Genomic DNA, 19094 nt, shown 5'->3' with positions numbered 1-19094 from the left:
GGAACCACCAGTAAGGGATGTTCATTAGGAAGTCAAGGAATGGAATAGATTTTATGGAAGCACCAGACCCAACTGGTTCAATGACAGTTGGGAAACCAAGATTCGCAGGGGGATGAATTTTAAAAATTAAATATATTTGTATGAATATATTTTATTTTTATATCAACTAAATTAATCCTTGCAGTCTTTCTTTCATCCCTTATAACAATTACATTTTTAAAAGAAAATAAGGAAGGAAACAAATTCAGCAAAACTCATTCTTATATATCACCCCCCCACACACACACACACACTCCAAATCTGATTATTATAATGCAATGTGCCACACTGATGATGAGGTGGCTCAGTGAATAGTGTGCTGGGCTCATCTTCCTGAAATCAAATCTGACCTCAGATACTTGCTAGCTGTGGGACCCTGGGCAAGTCACTGCACATGGTTTGCCTTAGTTTCCTTATCTGTAAAACTGTAATAATAGCATCTCTGTCGGAGAACTGTTGTGGGGATCACATAAGATAAGATTTATAAAGTACTCTGTAAATGCTAACTAGTAATAATAATAATAATAACAACAACGACAACAATATATTCTCATCGATGCAGGTGAAGAATTTAAATGCAGAGACTAAATTTGTTGGTTGTTGAGAATGACCCACCTTTGTTCTGTTTCAACTGCATTTTTCAGGTTCTCTCCAGATTTCCAGAAGACACAGTCTGGGTTTAAACGAGACACTGAAATCACAGGGAGCATTTCACAGCTGCCAGAAAAGGATTATGAAATGGAGAACCTTCTGTAAAGCCTGTGTCTATGTCTGTAGGTCTTAAAAAATGAGGATCTTACCACGTAGAGCTGCAATTTCCTCCACAGCTGCAACAATTTCTCTTTCTGAGGTTACAGATAAATCTACTCAAATGAAAGTTATTCACTTCACACAGTTTGCCCTCCTTTGTTCCCCCCACCCCACCCCACCCCAGACTGCAGCCTTTAAGTCCCAGGTGACATAAAAACCAACCTCCCTACACTGGGGAAAAATTTAAGGAGAGAGCAGAAATGGTAAATCATTTATCTCATATCATAAAATCATAGTACAGTACTTAACCTAGTGCTGAACACATAGTAGGTGTTTCATAATTGCTTATTGGTTGCTTGATTAATATTTCAAACCCAGGTTCCTGCCTCTGTTCTCTGCCTACTCCAGACTGCAGTCAGTTCTGTTGACTGAACATATCGCTGCTCTGCCCAAAATCTTCTGCCTATTTATTACCTACCAAGAAAACCTCAAGCCCTGTCATTCAAGGCCCTCCACCTGCTGGTGCCAACCTACCTTGCCAACTTTACCTCACATTAGTCCCCTACACATTTTTTTTTATATTGTAGTCTTTTCATATCAGGTACAGCTAGCATGCCAGTTACTCAGGAACAGACATTGTGTGAAGGATCTTGATATGAAGTTAGACTGGAAAAGTAGATGGGAGTCAGTGCCAGGCTGGATATGACCACTTTCTCCAGATATTTAAAGGACTGTTATTTAAAGAGGGAGGAGATAGTGAAGGCAGAGGGAAGGGGGCCCTTATAGGGAATCTGTTCAGCATGACAGAAATTCCTAAAAATGGGGCTATTCTACAATGGAAGGGCTTGCCTCTTATGATTGTTGTGAGCTACATTGGAGGGGAACTGGGGGGATGCAGTGAGAGTGCTGAGTCTGGGGTCAGAAGGGATCATCTTTCTGAGTTCAAATCTGGCCTCAGACACCTATTAGTTGTGTGACCATGTACAAGTCACCTTACCCTGTTTGCCTCAGTTTCCTCATCTTTAAAATGAGCTCGAGAAGGAAATGGCCAACCACTTTAGTGTTTTTGTCAAGAAGACCTCCAAATAGGATCTCTAAGAGTCAGACATGACTGAAAAGTGAAAACAATTTTTTTCTGAAGGTTATCTCACCTGAAGTTGGGGATATCAGTTCAGAATGAATGATTGGACTAAAGCAACCCAGGTCTAGTTTATGGCCAGATTTCAGGGGGTCCTATGAATTTGATGGGGGAAAATACATTTTTATTTGCTCTAACTTCTTAGAGTCTAACAGAAATTTAGCATTTCTTCCATTTATGAATTCTTAAAAAATGAAACATGAAGTTCTACATGCATAACCTATATTAGATTGCTTTCAGTCAGGAGGGGGGAGGGAAGAGAGGGAGGGAGAAAAATATGAAACTCAAAACTTTGTAAAAAACAAAGATTGTTGAAAACTATCTTTGTTGTAGTTAGAAAAATAAATAAAATATTAAAAAATGAAGCATGATAGGTTTTACTAGACTGCCAGTGGGGATCTATGATTAAAAAAGAAAAGCTCCTAGACATGGAAATTCTTTCCTTAACTACTCTTCTGTCAAGTTAACAATATAAAATTGTCCACAAACTCTCAGTTCATATCTACTATATATATAATATGTATGTAAACATTAACGTATACACACACACACACACACACACACACACACACAAACACACACATAAAAATGCTGATCCTGTAATCATGAAAGACCTGAGTTCAGATCTTGTCTCTGATACTTCTTATCTGTATGAGTATGGGAATGTGATAAGACTTCTTGGCCATTTCCTCATCTATAAAATGGGAGTAATACTTGGACAAGGTTGTTGTGAGCCTCAAGTGAGATAACATTTGTAAAGGACATTGTAAATCATAACATGCTGCACAAATGTAATCACTTGGCTCGTCTTTTCAGTAGGAATTGATGAACTTCACATTTTTCTTTTTGTTGAATTTTGTTTTTTAATCATTCCAAGGTAAAATAATTTTTTAAACGTGCTTAGTGTATCCGGTTCTTTATGTGTGGCAAATTATTTTAGCTTCCTCTGCCTAAAAGTGAAACTTTCAGGAATGATTGATCAGTCTAAAAATACTAAATTTCTTTAAAAAATTTTTTTCTTTACTGATTCCTTTTTTTTCCTCTTGGCCCAGGATTGTAATGTCAGTAATCCACATTGACATCATAAGAGTTGGCCACAGGCATGCCAATGTCAAAATGTTTCAAAAAACATTTAAAAAAATAAAGCCATGAATAGTAGCGTCCTTGTTCTTTAAATTATTACTGTGTTACCCTGAACTGTAAGTGAACCCTCTCTACTTAGCTAAGGAGCAGCTGTTCATGCAATTGAACCCATGGTTCATTACAAGCTGACCTCAAATTCAGGAGTAAAACTTCCTCTATTTTACTACAACTATTCAGACACGGACTGGAGATAAACAATAATCAAAATCCGGATGGAGCTAGACTGGGGAACCCTCTATACTCCTTGGCAGAATTATAGCAGCTTTTGGATCACCAAGAGTGAGAAGAGCGAAATGACCCTCAGACATCCCTTCTCAAATGCTGAGGGCGGACCCACGCTGCCAACTCGGGAGTAGACAAAGGCTGATTGTGACAACCCTGTAAGCATAGACTTATGGAAACATTAATTATCACATTTTTCCACATTGAACCTTATAGGGATGCAAGATGAAAAGGTTTCTTTATATTCATTTCTATATTTCCTCTTATGAAAAACCATGAGATTTCATAATTTTTCTCCCTACCCATCTTTGGTGAGATATTTTTGAAACAGTCAATTCCCTAGGGGCTAACATTTGGATCAAACCATGTGTCTGACAAGAGTAATGAAAATAAATTAATAAACCACTACAATGGAATAAATCCAATGGATAGAGGGAGAAAAACACTTAATAGAAATTAGAAGAATGGACTTCTAGAGCTGCTTATGTCACCTTCCACTGGATCTTCATTGCCTCATCTACAAATTTAGGGAATTGGGTTAGATGTCCTATAAGACCACTTATTGATTATGGTTCAGTTGTCAGTCTTTATTGTATAAGGGAAAGAATATGGGCTTGGAGTTGCTACTGTGTAAAATTGGACAAATTTCCTTTTTTTTAATTAAAATTTTATTGCTATCTATTGTTCTTATATTGCCTAGTTTCCCCATTCCTTCAAATTCTCCTCCCAGAAAGTCATGCATTATAAAAAAAAGATTTTTTAAATAAAAGAATAAAGAGAATGAAAAGATTTTTTTAAAAGCAAAACCAATCAATACATTAAGAAAGCCTGACTCTATTTGCCATGGGTCCCAGAATTCTGCCAAAGAGTTAGATGAAGTGGTTTTTCATATCTTCATTGAGGTCAAGATAGTCATTTGTAATTTTGCAACATTCCTTTTCGATTGTTTTAAAGTGTTGCTCTTTCAATTTACATTATTGTAATAGCTAATCAAATTATTTTCTTGACTCTGCTTACTTAACCCAGCATCAGCTCATATGTCTTTCCATGCTTTCCAGTTATTTGCATTTTTGTCATTTATTATACTACTATATACACTACAATTGTCTGTTACCGCCACATCTCCAAATCTCCTGTCCCTGGGACTCCTAGGGTGGGGGTCAGGGGTGAACATCTGGGAGCTGCTACCAGATCCTTCGTTTGAGGAGCTCACCTAGGTTATTCAACTCATTATTTCTCACTTCTCTTGGACTTTATGATCTCCAAAAACTCATCATCCTATAAGAAGAAATCTATAACACACATCCTCAGACAACTCCCCATCCTAGCTACAAGACTTTATTATGCCCCTGTTCTGGCCCCTCCCCCCAACCTCTCCCCTTTTCAGTTTTTTTTTTAATGTGTTTTCTTCTCCCAGAGGGCAGGGACTGTCTTGTACCTTTCTTTTTATCCTCAGAGATTCCCACAGGTCTTGATACATAGTAGGTATTAATAAATGTTTGACTTAATTACTATTGCTGTATCACCATTTGCTTAGCCATTTCCCAATGAATGAGGAATCACTTTCTTTCCCAGATCTTTGCTGCCATTGAACCTTGAGCTACTTGAGATCAGGGATCATCTTTGTCTCCTTAATTTGTACAGTGTCTGTCTCACTTAACCACTCAATAATTGCTTATTGACTTGAAGAAATATGCTGCTGTATGGATGGAGCTTTCTTTTTTTCAGTGTTGTCCTTGGAGTCTATGTCTTAACACATTTTTAAACATTTTATGTGACCCTGAGCAAGAATCTTAACCCTGTTTGCCTTAGTTTCCTCCATTACTTTCATCAAGAAAAACCCCAAATGGTGTCACAATTGAAATGACTAAACAACAACAACCCAAGAGGCAACTGGGGAAGTGAAACTGGAGGTAGGGAGAGAGTTTGGGACAGGATAAGTTAAGATCCAAAAATCAGCCTAGAGATAATCACTGAAACCATGGGAACTGATAACACCAAATGAAATAGTTCAGAGGGAAAAGAGAAGAGACAGAACCAGGATAGAGATCTAAAGGACACCTACCATTAGTGAGCTTAATCTAGATGAATATCCTGAAAAGGAGAATGCGGAGTAGTCAGATGGATAGAAGAACCAGGACAAAGTAGTGTAATGAAAACTTAGAGAGGAAAAAGTATCAAGAAGAGGATAACTGACAGTGTCAAAGCTTCTAGAGAGGTCAGAAGGATGAGAATTGAGGAAAGGCCATTAGTTTTGGCAAGATTGTGTTAGTCTCCTTGGAGACTCCTTGGAGCAGTTTTGGTTGAACAAAGAGATACAAAGTCTGATTGTAAAGAGTTAATTTTTAAAATTTATTTTTAATTTATTCTCTTATTTTCCCCCCACTTACATGTAAAAATAATTGGGAAAACTTTGAGTTTCTAATTCTTTCCCTTTTTCCCACCCTATTCCCTCTCATTGAGATATAAGTTATTTGATACAGGTTAAAAACTGTGTAGACCTGCAAAACAGTTCCTTAATAGTCAGGTTGTAAAAGTAAACATAGCCCTCTTCCCACCAAAAAAAGCAAACCTCAATAAAAATAAAATAAAAAATATGCTTCAATGTGTTTTCAGATTCTCTTTCTGGATTTGGATAGCATTTTTTATTGTAGGTCCTTCAGAGTTGTCTTGGATCACAGCACTTCTGGGAAAATCTAAGTCAGTCAAAGCTGATCATGTTCAGATTATAGAGTTAAAAAAAGAGAGAGAGAGAGAGAGAGAGAGAGAGGAAAGGAAGGGGAGATATTGATTCTACAAGATATTCTCAAGAAAGAAGATAATAAAGGATGATAGCTGAGTCATATGGGAGTTTTTTGAAGATGGAAGAGACACGGGCATGTTTGGAGATAATAGGGAAGCAGCCAGTAGACAGGGAAAGATTGAAGATAAGTGAAAGAATGGGGATGATAAAGGGACCAGTGTGCTGGAGAAGATGGAATGGACTGGGAACCCTTATGAATGTAGAGGGTTGACCTTGGCAAGAAGAAGCATCAGTACTTCATTTAAGACAGGAGTAAAGGAGATGGAAGCAGAAGTTATCTGAGTGATGTTCTCCATCTCATTAGGTAATTAACAGTTAAACATTTTCCTATGAACAAAAATAACTGGAAACATAAAGCATAGTAACTATGTCCTGTTTTATGCCTTTATATCCAAGTACCCACCATATCTACTATAGTACCTTATACATAGATGATAACTAATAGATGTTTACTGAATTGATCTGGACAAATTACTGTTTGAAACAGGCTGGTTCAGTCACAGGATCATAGACTTATATCTGGAAGGGATCTCAGAAGTAATCTAATCCAAACCTCTCATTTTACAGATAATTTGAGGTCCATGTAGGTGATCTCAAGATCACCCAGATAGTAATTGCAAGAGATGAAATTTAAACCCAGTTCCTCTGACATGATATCACAGTCAAGAATTAATGGATGACATCTTAGTAATTATCATTTTTAATATTATGATTACTAAAATAGCCTAGCATGGTAGGTTAAAAGGTGGGCTGAATCATAGACTTCAAGATACCAGTCATCTTAGGGATCAACTGTCTCCATATTTTCTTTTGATAGTGTGAAAGAGTAAAAGAGCATTGACTCCGGAGTCATAAGAGCTGGATTCAAATCCCACCACTGATCATAGATGTGCATTCATAGGCAAGTCATTTAACTTCCATGGACTTCTGGTTCCTTATTGGTAAAAAGACGTCTCTGAGATCTCTTATGGCTCTCAAGATCTCTTCTGGCTCCTGAGACTTATAAGGGCACACACAGCTGGTTTCAGTTAGAGTCTTCAGCCTCTGGGCTTACCAGTTCAGTGATTATTTTTTTGTTTGGCCTCAATGGATTGCTTTGTGGTGTATTGTCAATCTATTGGATTTAGCAGAAATTCTTTGCCATAGACTCTTAGACTGAGCTCCTTGACAGAGAACTGAACTTTTGCCTTTCTTCCTGTCTCCAGTGCTTATCACAGCGCCAGACACATTGCAGGCTCTCAATAAACAAATGCTAGTGGACTGACTGATGATTTCTACAACCACTGAGCCAGATTCCTTACAATCTTGTAGAAACCCATCATGGAGGCCATTGAAGACTTCAAAGACTGAAGCCAAGCTGGGCAGGATTAGCAGGCCAGCCTTCCCCACTTCCTTCCCAAGGGCTTGGGCACCCAGGTATTCAGGATACAGTCAGCCAAGGTTCAACCAGGGTCAGCAGTAATCTCTAATTACCTTATTGAACTGCTGCAGTTGCTCTAGCCAACAATCCAAGGTAAGAGAAAAGGGGTAGGTAGGCCAAAGAGAAGAGGGGGGTTTTCTTTTGGCTTTCCTGAAAAAGAACTGCAACCCTGTGGTGCTGATTATCCAAGGGATTTACATTTGATCCCTCCCTGGGGCTAATCTTGGATTGAGACCCTGGGGTGGGAGTGGGGGGGGGGGGGTAGGGCAGGGGTCACTTGAGTGTAGCTCCTGTTCTGGCATCCCAGGCTTCAGACAAGAAGCTCAGAACAAAGATCTCAGAAAAAGCTGCCTATTTACATTCAAAATCAGTCAAAGGTCCTGAGCTACATGAAAAATTCAGTTTCATTTAATTCAGGGAAGATCTTAAAAGAGACATCCAGCAACACAAATGGGAAGGAGAACAGAAAAAAGAAACTGTCTGAGTCATTATAGTGACCAAAGTTGCCCTGTAGAAAAGATGACAAATTGTACCTTCCTTCCTTTATTTAGAAGATGAGGACTATAGGTGTAGAATACAGAATATACTGACCCACTCATTGATATGTTGGTTAATTTTGCTTTTTTTCTTTTCTTTTTTTTTTACCCTTTGTCACAAGGAATGATTCTCTGAGTAAAGAGAAAAGGAAGAATATATTTTGAAATGAAGATGCTACTAACAATGTACTATATGCTTGCACATATACAACCTATATCAAATTGCTTACCCCCTTGGGAGGTGGGGGAGAGGGAGTGAGAAAATTTGGAATTCAAAATTTTATTTTAGAAAATAGATGTTAAAAATTGTCCTTACATCTAACTGGAAAAAATTAAATATTACTTAAGACAAAAAAGTATTAGTTGTTTTTTTAAAGACATGGACCTTGAGCTCAGCATAGTATCTGTACATTTTATACACTTAATGAATTCTTGATAACTTATTGCATTGTCTTCCCTCAAAGATTTTTACAAATGATTAGAATATCAAATAGATGTGATAAAAAACATCAACCAAAATAAACATATAAGAGAAATACAAACAAAAGGCTAGATAAAGTCGATGGAGTTGGAGAGTATAAATATTTTTTATTTGGGGGGAGATGGAATTAATAACAGTCTCAAAGAGGACATGGCATTGAAACTTGGTTTAGAAGACTGATAGGATTTCAACAGGTTGACTTGGGGAAAGTGGGGATGACTGGATAGTAAATGACAAAGTTCATAGAAGATAAGGGATGGCTTATAGTCCTGTTGGTTGATTGGTTGGTTAGTTGGTTGGGGTAATAGAGTGTATAGAGGAGGAAGAGTAGGAGACCACCTAGAAAAGTTGGGCGGTGCCAGATTGTGGAAACAATAATGCTTGATGGTTTTTGTTGCCTCTAACACCTTCTCTGATCCTTCCCTCAGACTATGTAGCTATGGATAACAGAGGAGAGACAATATAGGAATTGTTAGACCATCAGAAAAAAGGATCAAAAAAAGAAGCTAGTTACAAAATTGCAGAAATTATTAAGGAAATTTGCCCTGAAGTTCTAGATAACACAAGAAACAGGAAAAAAAAAGCTACTGTTCATCATCTGAAAGAGATCCCAAGAGTAAAATTTACAGTAATGTCATAACCAAGTTTTGAAACTGCAAGGTTAAGGAGAGAATATTTCAAACAAGAAGAGAAAAGATTATATAAGGTGAAAATATGGTCAGGATTTCATCTAGCAGATCCTACCTAAAAGACTATAGGTCTTGGAATATATATTGAAGAACAAAAGGGTTGTGTCCAAAAATAACTTACCCAGCAAACTTGCGTATAATCCTGAATTTAAAAAATGACTATTTGATGAATTGAAAGACTTTCGTGTATTTGTAACAAAAAGACCAGAATTCAGTGGAAAATTCAGTATAAAAGATACAGAAGAAATAAGGAAATCAATAAAGATTAATTATAGGTTTTTTTTTTAGGTTTTCTTTTTTTGCAAGGCAACAGGATCAAGTGGCTTGCCCAAGGCCACACAAGCTAGGTAATTATTAAGTATCTGAGGTCACATTTGAACTCAGGTACTCCTGACTCCAGAGCTGGTGCTCTATCCACTGTGCCACCTAGCTGCTCCTAAAGACTAATTATAAGGCACTCATTAATGTCAAACCATTTGCTTATTATATATGAAAATATTATCAATATTATTAAAACTCATCCTCATCATCAGTTTGAAAGAAAAGTTAGAACTAAGTTGTGTATGATGCGGTGATTCTAAAAAAAAAAACAAAATTGAGTAGAAAGAGGTAAAAGAGGGCTGATCTTGGAACCAGGAAGATTCCCTGCCTTTGGCACATATTGACTATGTGATCCTGGGTAAATTATCCAACCCATCATTGAAACATTCAGAGTTGCAGAGAAGGAGATGATGTCCATAAACTGAATTTTGTTGGTTCAAGAAGTGTCTTCCTTCAGGAATTCCATATTAATAAAACCACAGGTTCTATTCCTATCCACAGGCTTGGCAATTTAAATCTTCTGTTTGAAATCTTTTAATGACCCCTTTACTGCCTATCAACTTATGTCTGAATTCTTTAACTTGACAATTAAACCCTTTGCAATCTTGTCATCTTCTTGGAGGTAATGAAGGGGAACTCTGTGTTTGGGTTTCGAGAAGAAACTCTAAACTTGGCCCTGAGTTTGGCCTTGCTACAACCACTGAGAAATGAAGCTGCATCCTCCCCTCCTCCAGCCAGATATTGAAGTGTCAATAGAATGCTAGTTCTCACATCTTAGCCTTCTGGAGCTCCATGATCCACCTCTCCTTGAGGTTGAGGATGCCCAGGATAAGGGACCCTTAGAAACTTTCTATGAGTAATTATAATGGTCAAGCTGTCCTCACCTACCCATTCACCCAAATACATCAAAATACATCCTTATCTGCCTTCTAAAGACCATGAACAACTTTTTTGCCATCAAGATCTAGTGCATTACTTTCCCAAGCCACAGCCCTAGGCTTCTGAAGCAAATAGCACTGTCTTCCACTTAAGTAGGTTAATGTACTCTCTTAGATTTACCAGGAGATTCCTCAAATTTCAGACTGATTCTTATCTTCTGAACATGTGTCCTTGTGATCATACCTGAGAACTATACTTTTCCAGGGCCCCAAGTCCTGGACACAAAAGGCTCCCTTCCCTATATCAGGGAGTGTTTTGAAACAGAAGGGCCCATTGAGTTCATTTCTTCTCATAGAATTAGTATATTTAAAAGCTGGAAGACACTTGAGAAGTTATCATGTCCAATGCTTCCATTTTACATATGAAGAAACTGAGGCCTAGCAACAGACTGGAGATTTGTACCAGCAATAGATTTCTTCTGATATAAAGTTCATCATATTTTTCAAACTACCGTTCTGCCTTCTTGAAAGAGGATGGAAGCCTCCTTCTCTCCTCTGATACAGCCACGGGTATGGTTCAGGCAGATATCACCTCATTCCTAGTCTATTGTAACAGCCTGCTGATGGGTCTACCTGCCTTCTGTCTCTCCTCAATCCAATTCAGTCACCTAACGATTTCCTAAACTCAGGTCTAACCATGTCAGCTCTTTTCTCAATCAACTCCAGTGATTCCCTAATGTCTCCAGGATCAATTACAAAATCCTTTGCTTGGCATTTAAAGATTTTTATAAACTTCCCCCTCACATCTTCCTAGTTTTCTTATTCCTTATACTCTCTGATCCAGAAACACTGGATTACAGGCTGCTTCATTCCATCTTTCAGCTCCAGATATTGTCTCCAGCTTCCCATGTATTCCCATCATCTCATCTACTAGCATCCCCAATTTTGTTTATATTCCAACTAGAATCCTGTTTTCTATAGGAAGTCTTTCCCAACCCCTCACAATTCTAGTACCCTCCCTCTGTTAACTGTTTCCTATTTAACCTACATATACCTTGCTAGAATATATTTGTTTATTGTCTCCCCATTAGATTATAAAATCCTTGAGAACAACAACTGTTTTTTGCCTCTATTTATATTCCCAACTCCTAGGATAGGCCCTGGCACATAACATAACATAAAATTGATTTATTGGTTGACTAGGAAACTTAGAGTTTTTTTCTGATAGACAACTGGGAATTTTTGAAAATGTTTGAGCCAAAAAATGGACCCCATTAAAGCTATATTTTTTCCTCATAAGGAAGATGAATTTGGTGGTGGTCCTATAAGATAGATTATAACAGAGAAATATTAGAGTCAGAAACTCATTAGGAGACTATTGTGATTAAATAAAAACTAAACAAGGAATAGAAGGTGGTAAATTAGGTTTTGGGTTAAGTGCTGAGGATATAAAGAAGGCAGAAAAGCTAGTCCCTGCTCTCAAGGACTTCAGGGAAAGGGAGGGGCAGAAGAAACCTAGGAATAGGTATCCTTGTTATGGGAGTGGCCTGTATGAGCAGCTCTATCACCACCACCACTACCCTTCTTTCATCTTCCCTTCCTTTCCCAAAGCCTCCTGAATGAAAGTATAATCAAAAAGTCATAAAACAAAGTAGAAAGAAGACTGGCCTGGAAATGAGGAGGAGACCTCAGATCCAGAAGTCAATTCTGATTCCATAGCTATGGCATCTCTTAGGGAATTTAAAGTTGGAAGGAACCCTAGAAAACATTCATCCAAGAGCCCCATTTTATGGGTGGGAAAATAAAGAATCAGAGAAGTTAAATGAGCTAATAATTGTCATTTGGCTCATGAGCAGGATTCGAGATGAAGTCTCTGATGACTACTCAATCATGACTCTGCTGTATTTCCAAAGTGTTCAGATACTTATTTCCCTCCTCATCTATAAAATTAAGGAGTTGGATTAGACCCTGGACATCCAATAAGTAAACCTGAATCATTGCTTGAGAGTCATAGCAAAAAATAAATAAATTATTGAATTATTAGTATAGATGAACTTGAGGTCCAAAGGTCTTCATTTCTTTTCTACCATTGCTGTTCATTTCAAACATTCTCATTTCAAATGTTATTTTTTCCTTTCTTTTCAAAGAAAATTAGTGTCTTGACTTGAGAGTGAATTGAATTTAAATGAGACAGAGTTGCACAAAGCTATCAACCTTACTCTTTTTCCCAGAGTTCAGATGTTTAGTGATAAGGCCAAAGTTATGACCACTAACCATGACCCAGGATGCAACATATGGCTTTGGAAAATCAGGGGTAGAGTAAAAGATTTTCATTGTCACCATTACTATTCAATATTGTACTAGAAATATTAGCTATAACAATAAGATAAGAAAAAGAAATTGAAGGAATAAGAATAGGCAATGAGAAAACAAAATGATAAGTTTTAGCAAATAATAGGATGGTATACTTTGAGAATCCTAGAGAGTTAATTAAAAACTGATCAAAATAATTTACAAGCAAAGTTATAAGATAAAAAAAATGAAACCACAGAAATAATCTTCATTTTTGTATTAATTAACAAAATCCATCAGGAAAAGCTAGAAAGAGAAATTCATTTAAAATAACTATTGCAGAATAAACGACTTAGGAATCTATCTGCTGAGACATACTCAGAAAGTATAGGAACACAATTATAAAACACTCTTTATACAGATCTAAATAACAAGACAGATATTAATTACTCACAACTAGACAGCCTATATTACAAAAATACCAATAATAAATAATAATAAAAATGTTTGTCCATTTTCGAAGAAGACCACAACTTCAGGGAGGTGATGTTATAACAAGCACATGAATTGGATTTGGTGGGGGGGTTTCTAAGCCACTAGCCAAATTTTCTCCTCCAGAGTCATCTGTGTTCATTGGCCAGATATGAATCAGGGTGACTGGACATGGCCCTGGATGTGAGGCAATCAGGGTTAAGTGACTTATCCAAGGTCTCGCAGTTAATAATTGTCAAGTGGCTGAGTCTGAATTTGAACTCTTGTCCTCCTGACTTCAAGGCCAGTGCTCTATCTACTGCACCACCTTTTTTTAAATGTCAATACTATCTAAATTAATATGTATATTCTGTATCATACCAATCAAAATACCAAAGAAATATTTTATAGAACTAGAAGAAATAATAGCAAAATTCACCTGAAGGAACAAAAATGATCAAGAATATCAGAGTAATCAATGGGAAAAAATGAGAAGGGAGTCTAGCAATATCAAACCCCAAATTAAATTACAAAGCATTTCTTCAGAACAGTTTTGGTACTAGGTAAGAAACAGAAGTTGTTCAGCAGAATGGATTAGGTATATGATATACAAAAGCAAATAAGCACAGTGATCCAGTGTCTGATAAACCGAAAGATACCAGCTATTGGGGCAAGAATTCACTATTTGACAAAATTTGTTGGAAAACTGGAAAATAATCAGATAGATGCTAGGCATAGACCACTATTTCACACCATATACCAAGATAACCTCAAAATGGATACAGGTGGGGTGGCTAGGTGGCTCAGTGGAACCCGTCCTGGAGTCAGGAGTACCTGGGTTCAAATCTGGTCTCAGACACTTAATGATTACCTAGCTATGTGGCCTTGGGCAAGCCACTTAACCCCATTTGCCTTGCAAAAACCTAAAAAAAAAATGGATACAGGATTTAAACATAGGGCAATAAGATAAGCAAATTAGTGGAGACATGAAGAAATTACCTTTTACAAATATGGAAAGATTTCATATATACAAACAAGAGTCAGTTTACAGGAGATAAAATGGATAATTTTGATTATATAAAATTAAAACTTTTGTACAAATAAAACATCTAAAATGAAAAGAAAAGCAAGAAATTGGATCATGGGGAGGATCTTTGCAGTGAGTCTCTTGGATAAAGGTCTCTTCTAGAAGAGAACTGAGGGAACTGAGTCAAATCAACAAGTTAAGAACCATCCATTGCTAAATGGTCAAATAATATGAATAGGCAGTTTTCAGAGCAAGAAATCCAAGTTATCAATAGTCATATGAGAAAATGCCAGGGGTGTCTAGCTGGCACAGAGAATAAAGCACGGGCCCTGGAGTCAGGAGTACCTGGGTTCAAATCCGGTCTCAGACATTTGATAATTACCTAGCTGTGTGACCTTGGGCAAGCCACTTAACTCCATTTGCCTTGCAAAAAAAAACCTTAAAAAAAAGAAAGAAAAATCATTAATAATTGGAGAAATGAAATTTATTACAACTGTAAAGTCTTTCCTCATGCTCATCAGATTGACTATAATGAAAAATGAAAATGCAAAATGATAGAAGGAATATGTGAAAACGGGTACACTAATATACTGTAGGTGAATGCTTAATCATTTTGGAAAGCTATTTGAAACTATGCCTTAAAAGCTATTAACCTGTTCAGACCCCTTTGGATTTATGCCTCAAAGAGATCAAAGAAAGAAGAAAAGTACCTTAAAAATATTTACAAACTACAAAAATATCTATAATAACTCTTTTAGTGGTAGCAAAGAATTGGAAACTGAGAGCATATTCTTCAAATGAGAAATAGCTGAATAAATTATAGTATTATGAAAGTAATGGTATACTACTGTGTTGTAAGAAATAATGAAGGAGTTGATTCAAAATAATCTAGAAATACTTCTATGAACTAATGCAAAAGTGAAGTGAGCAGATACAGGAAAACTAACAACAATGTTGTAAAGACAATCAACTTTGAAAGAGTTATTTGAAAGACTTAGCAACTGATCAACACAATGACCCACAGCAATTCTAAAATATTTATGATGTAAAATGTTCATTGCAATTAAAATGTGCATCCCCTTTGATCCAGCAATACCACTACTGGGTCTATACTCTGAAAAAAGGGTAAAAACATCACTTGTACAAAAATATTCATAGCAGTACCATTTGTGATGGCAAAGAATTGGAAACTGAGTGAATGTCCATCAATTGGGGAATGACTGAACAAATTGTGGTATATGTACTTTATGTAACACTATTATTCTATTAGAAATTAGGAGGGATGAGAATTCAGAGAAGCCTGGAAAAATTTGCATGAACTGATGCTGAGTGAGATGAACAGAACCAGAAGAACATTGTACACCTTAACAGAAACATAGGGTTGGTGATCAGTCTTAATGGACTTGCTCATTGCATCAGTGTAACAATCAGAGACAATTTTAAGATATCTGTGATGGAGAATACATCTGTATCCAAAGAAAGAATTGTGAAGTTTAAACAAAGACCAAAGACTATTACCTTTATTTTTTTTTTAAAAAAAAGGTATCTTAGAGGTGGCTAAGTGGCACAGTGGATAGAGCACCAGCCCTGGAGTCAGGAGTACCTGAGTTCAAATCCTCAGACACTTAATAATTACCTGGCTGTGTGGCCTTGGGCAAGCCACTTAACCCCATTTGCCTTGCAAAAAAAAAAGTATCTTATATGTAATTTTGCTATCCCTTATATTTTATTTTTTTCCTTAAGGATATGATTTCTCTCTTGACACATTCAATTTTGATCAGTGTATAGCATGGAAGCAATATAAAGACTATCAGACTGCCTTCTGTGGGGGGGTGGGGAAGGGAAGTGAGATTGGGGGAAAATTGTAAAATTCAAAAAATGCAACCAAAAAAATGTTCACTCTTTGTCCTTCATTCTCAAAGAGGGCCATGATATCAGGATGGTGATGTCATGACAAGTAAGTGAACTGGATTGGAGTTAGTGGGTGCTATGCTTGCTAAGTCAGCAGCAGCCTCACTTGCTCCTCTGGAGCCATTTGAGTCCAGTGGCCAGATATGAATCAGGACTGGAGATGACCTGGATGCAAGCAATCAGGGTTAAGTGACATGCCCAAGGTCACACAGCTAATAAGTGCCTAGTGTCTGACGTTAGATTTGAACTCAGGTCCTCCTGATTCCAAGCTGGTGCTCTATCTACTGCACCATCTAGCTACCCTAGGTTAAGGACTTTGATAAAGGCCTAGAGACCAGAAACCCTGAAGAGGTTAGGATAGGTAAAAACTGGAAAAAGTATTTGACAATGGAAGGGGGTAGATGGGTCAAATTTAATCTCAGGAGAAACTTAGAGAAGATAATTCAGAACCTGATAAAACCTAAATTTTATGATAAGCATACCTAGGAGATTGTGTATCTTTTAAAAATGTTTTATATTTATCATAATTTCTCTTAAATCTTATATATTAGCTTCCCATATTTGGTTAATTCCCTTTCAGTCCTACCCCATTTTGAAGCAGGGATAAGTATAAGAGAGAGTAGAAGAGTAAAGGTTGAAAAGACAGGGAAGAAAAGGAAAGTTTAATTCCTTAGCTTTAATTTACTTTGTTATTTGTTGACTATATAAGGAACATTAGATTTGGTACAGAAAAGTTCACCCTCAGTGTCTCTCCTCTAAAATGCTGTCTGCTGTTGTGTAACAATAGAGAAAGTATTGTTTAATTACCCTCATTATTAATATAAAGAAATGCATAAAACAGTGAGACTATAAGTGACAAAGTGACACCATCATGGAAACTGAAGATATCCAAGGCAAGATCCAAAAGGAAGGGATTATCAAGGGTAATTATGTTCCTTCATATACTTCTGTTTGTAGAAGACAACTATTCTGATTATGGCAGCCCAGAAATATTGCAGAACTTGCTTAATGAGATAAAATATTATCCCCCTCCAGAAAGAGAAATAGTGGATTGGAAGATCCTTTTTTTTCCCCTTCCTTTTTAAAAAATGGTTAAATAGGAAATTTGTTGCATATATTTGTAACAGATTTTGTCTTTCTTTCCTTCTCAATGGGTGGGGAAGAGAAAAAAATCCATATCTCAACAAACCAATGTGTCTCTTCTAAAGCTCTATAATTAATCCTTGAATAAAAGGATTTTACTCTGTATTACACCTTTAAACAATGAAGTCAAGTTAGGACCAAATGAAATAATTTTCTTTTCTTGAGGGTGATTAGGACTATGACAGTTGAGCACATTCAAAAAAAAATCTTTTGATGTCTGCAGAATCAGTAGAAACCAACAAAAAAGCCTGGCTTTGTTCCTGCAGACCAGCAAAGGGAAAGAGGTGGGGGGGCTTCATGAGATGTGGCTTTGGCAGAGCTAGAAGCAAAATCCCCAGTGCTTCTGGCTCAAGTTTGAGGGGGACTGCCTGTGGGCTGGTCCTGGCTCTGATTAAGAAGTCTTGAAAATGACCATTCCCCACATCCCTCCCACCTTCCCCAAGCAATGCTAAGAACTAGAGGCAGATTGAAGCCAGCCAAGGTTCTTCTTGGCCCAGCTCATGAAAACAATATAGTTCATGGAGTAATAGCCTCATAGTCTCTATACCCCAACCTCAAATCCTGTCAAGGGACTGACCCACAGGCAAGATTAAAGTCCGACTATTTCTCGCCTGATTCTGACATCTCTTGGACACCAAGTTTAGCCAATTCTCAGGATTCAGTTTCAGCCAGGCTCCATATTTTGGGGGCCCAGTCTCCATCCTTGAACAGAGATTGGCCACCACAAAAGCAACTTCCCAGGAGAGCTTTTTGGACAGCATCGTCATAGTTAGAAATCATTTCTTAGCTTTGAGGAGGGATGAACATTAGCAGAATTTTAATGTTCAGGCAAGATTCCCCTTTCAATTTCAGGGAAACTCATTTGGACAGAACTCCCCAGATATAGAATTGATCCAAGTAGGGTAAATATATTGAGTCTACAGCTTAGTTTCATGGGCCATGGGCCAGCATGGGGGGGGTGGGGTCTGCAAGAAGAGGCCATCAGTCCATGACAACTGAACTCAAGGACTGGGGTTGATGTAGAGGAATGAGAAGTAATAGAATGGGGTTCTGGGCAAACAGACCAAGACTATTGAGACAGGCATTTTTGATGAGTTTGTGCTGTGGTTTTTTAGGAGGGGCAGGGTGGTGGAGGGAAACTAGTGGGTCTCATTTGGCATGATCCAGCACACTGTGACAGCTAGAAAAGAGAAGAGAGAATGAAACATCTCAAGAATAATACTGCAACAAATGTCCGGAATCTCAGTTTTTACTTTTTCTCTTTCTGGGTCTCACTTTCAGAATACTTTGTAGTAGAATGAATGCTAAAAAGAATGCTTTGGCATTTGGGGATTCTGGCCCAACCACTTATTAGTGGAATTTTCTTTAGTCTACATATTCTCTTCCTGACAACAGCCTGAAAATGAACATTTACATGTAAAAGGTAATCCCCAAGGACTTCCATTAGACATTTAAAAATACTTAGAAGCCTACATTTACATTTTAATGGAGACAGAGGTCATGAGGTGGTTTCTAAATGGACTTTTTGAGGAAGGGAATATTTGGCTAAACTTAAGCCTTAAAGGGATTTTTCAGACTGGCGCCCACCACTAGGAGATGGCAGACTCTATTTACAGAGGGTGATGCTGCAGCCTGGATCTCTTTTTGTTTAGATATCCTAAACAAAAGGAGACAGGGAGGGAAAGGATGCTCTAAAACTTTCTAATGAATGGGAGTCAGTGAATTCTTTCTCAAGCATTGAGAGAAACTAATAATCTACTAGAAAACAAGAATGTCCGGTATTAATTGGGAAAACTGCTAGTCCTGGAGTCAGGAACACGGGTTCAAATC

This window comes from Macrotis lagotis, chromosome 4 (genome assembly GCF_037893015.1).
Source record: "Macrotis lagotis isolate mMagLag1 chromosome 4, bilby.v1.9.chrom.fasta, whole genome shotgun sequence".
Classification (NCBI taxonomy): domain Eukaryota; kingdom Metazoa; phylum Chordata; class Mammalia; order Peramelemorphia; family Peramelidae; genus Macrotis; species Macrotis lagotis.
The sequence above is the reverse complement of the archived record's forward strand: the minus strand, read 5'-3'. Positions refer to the sequence as shown.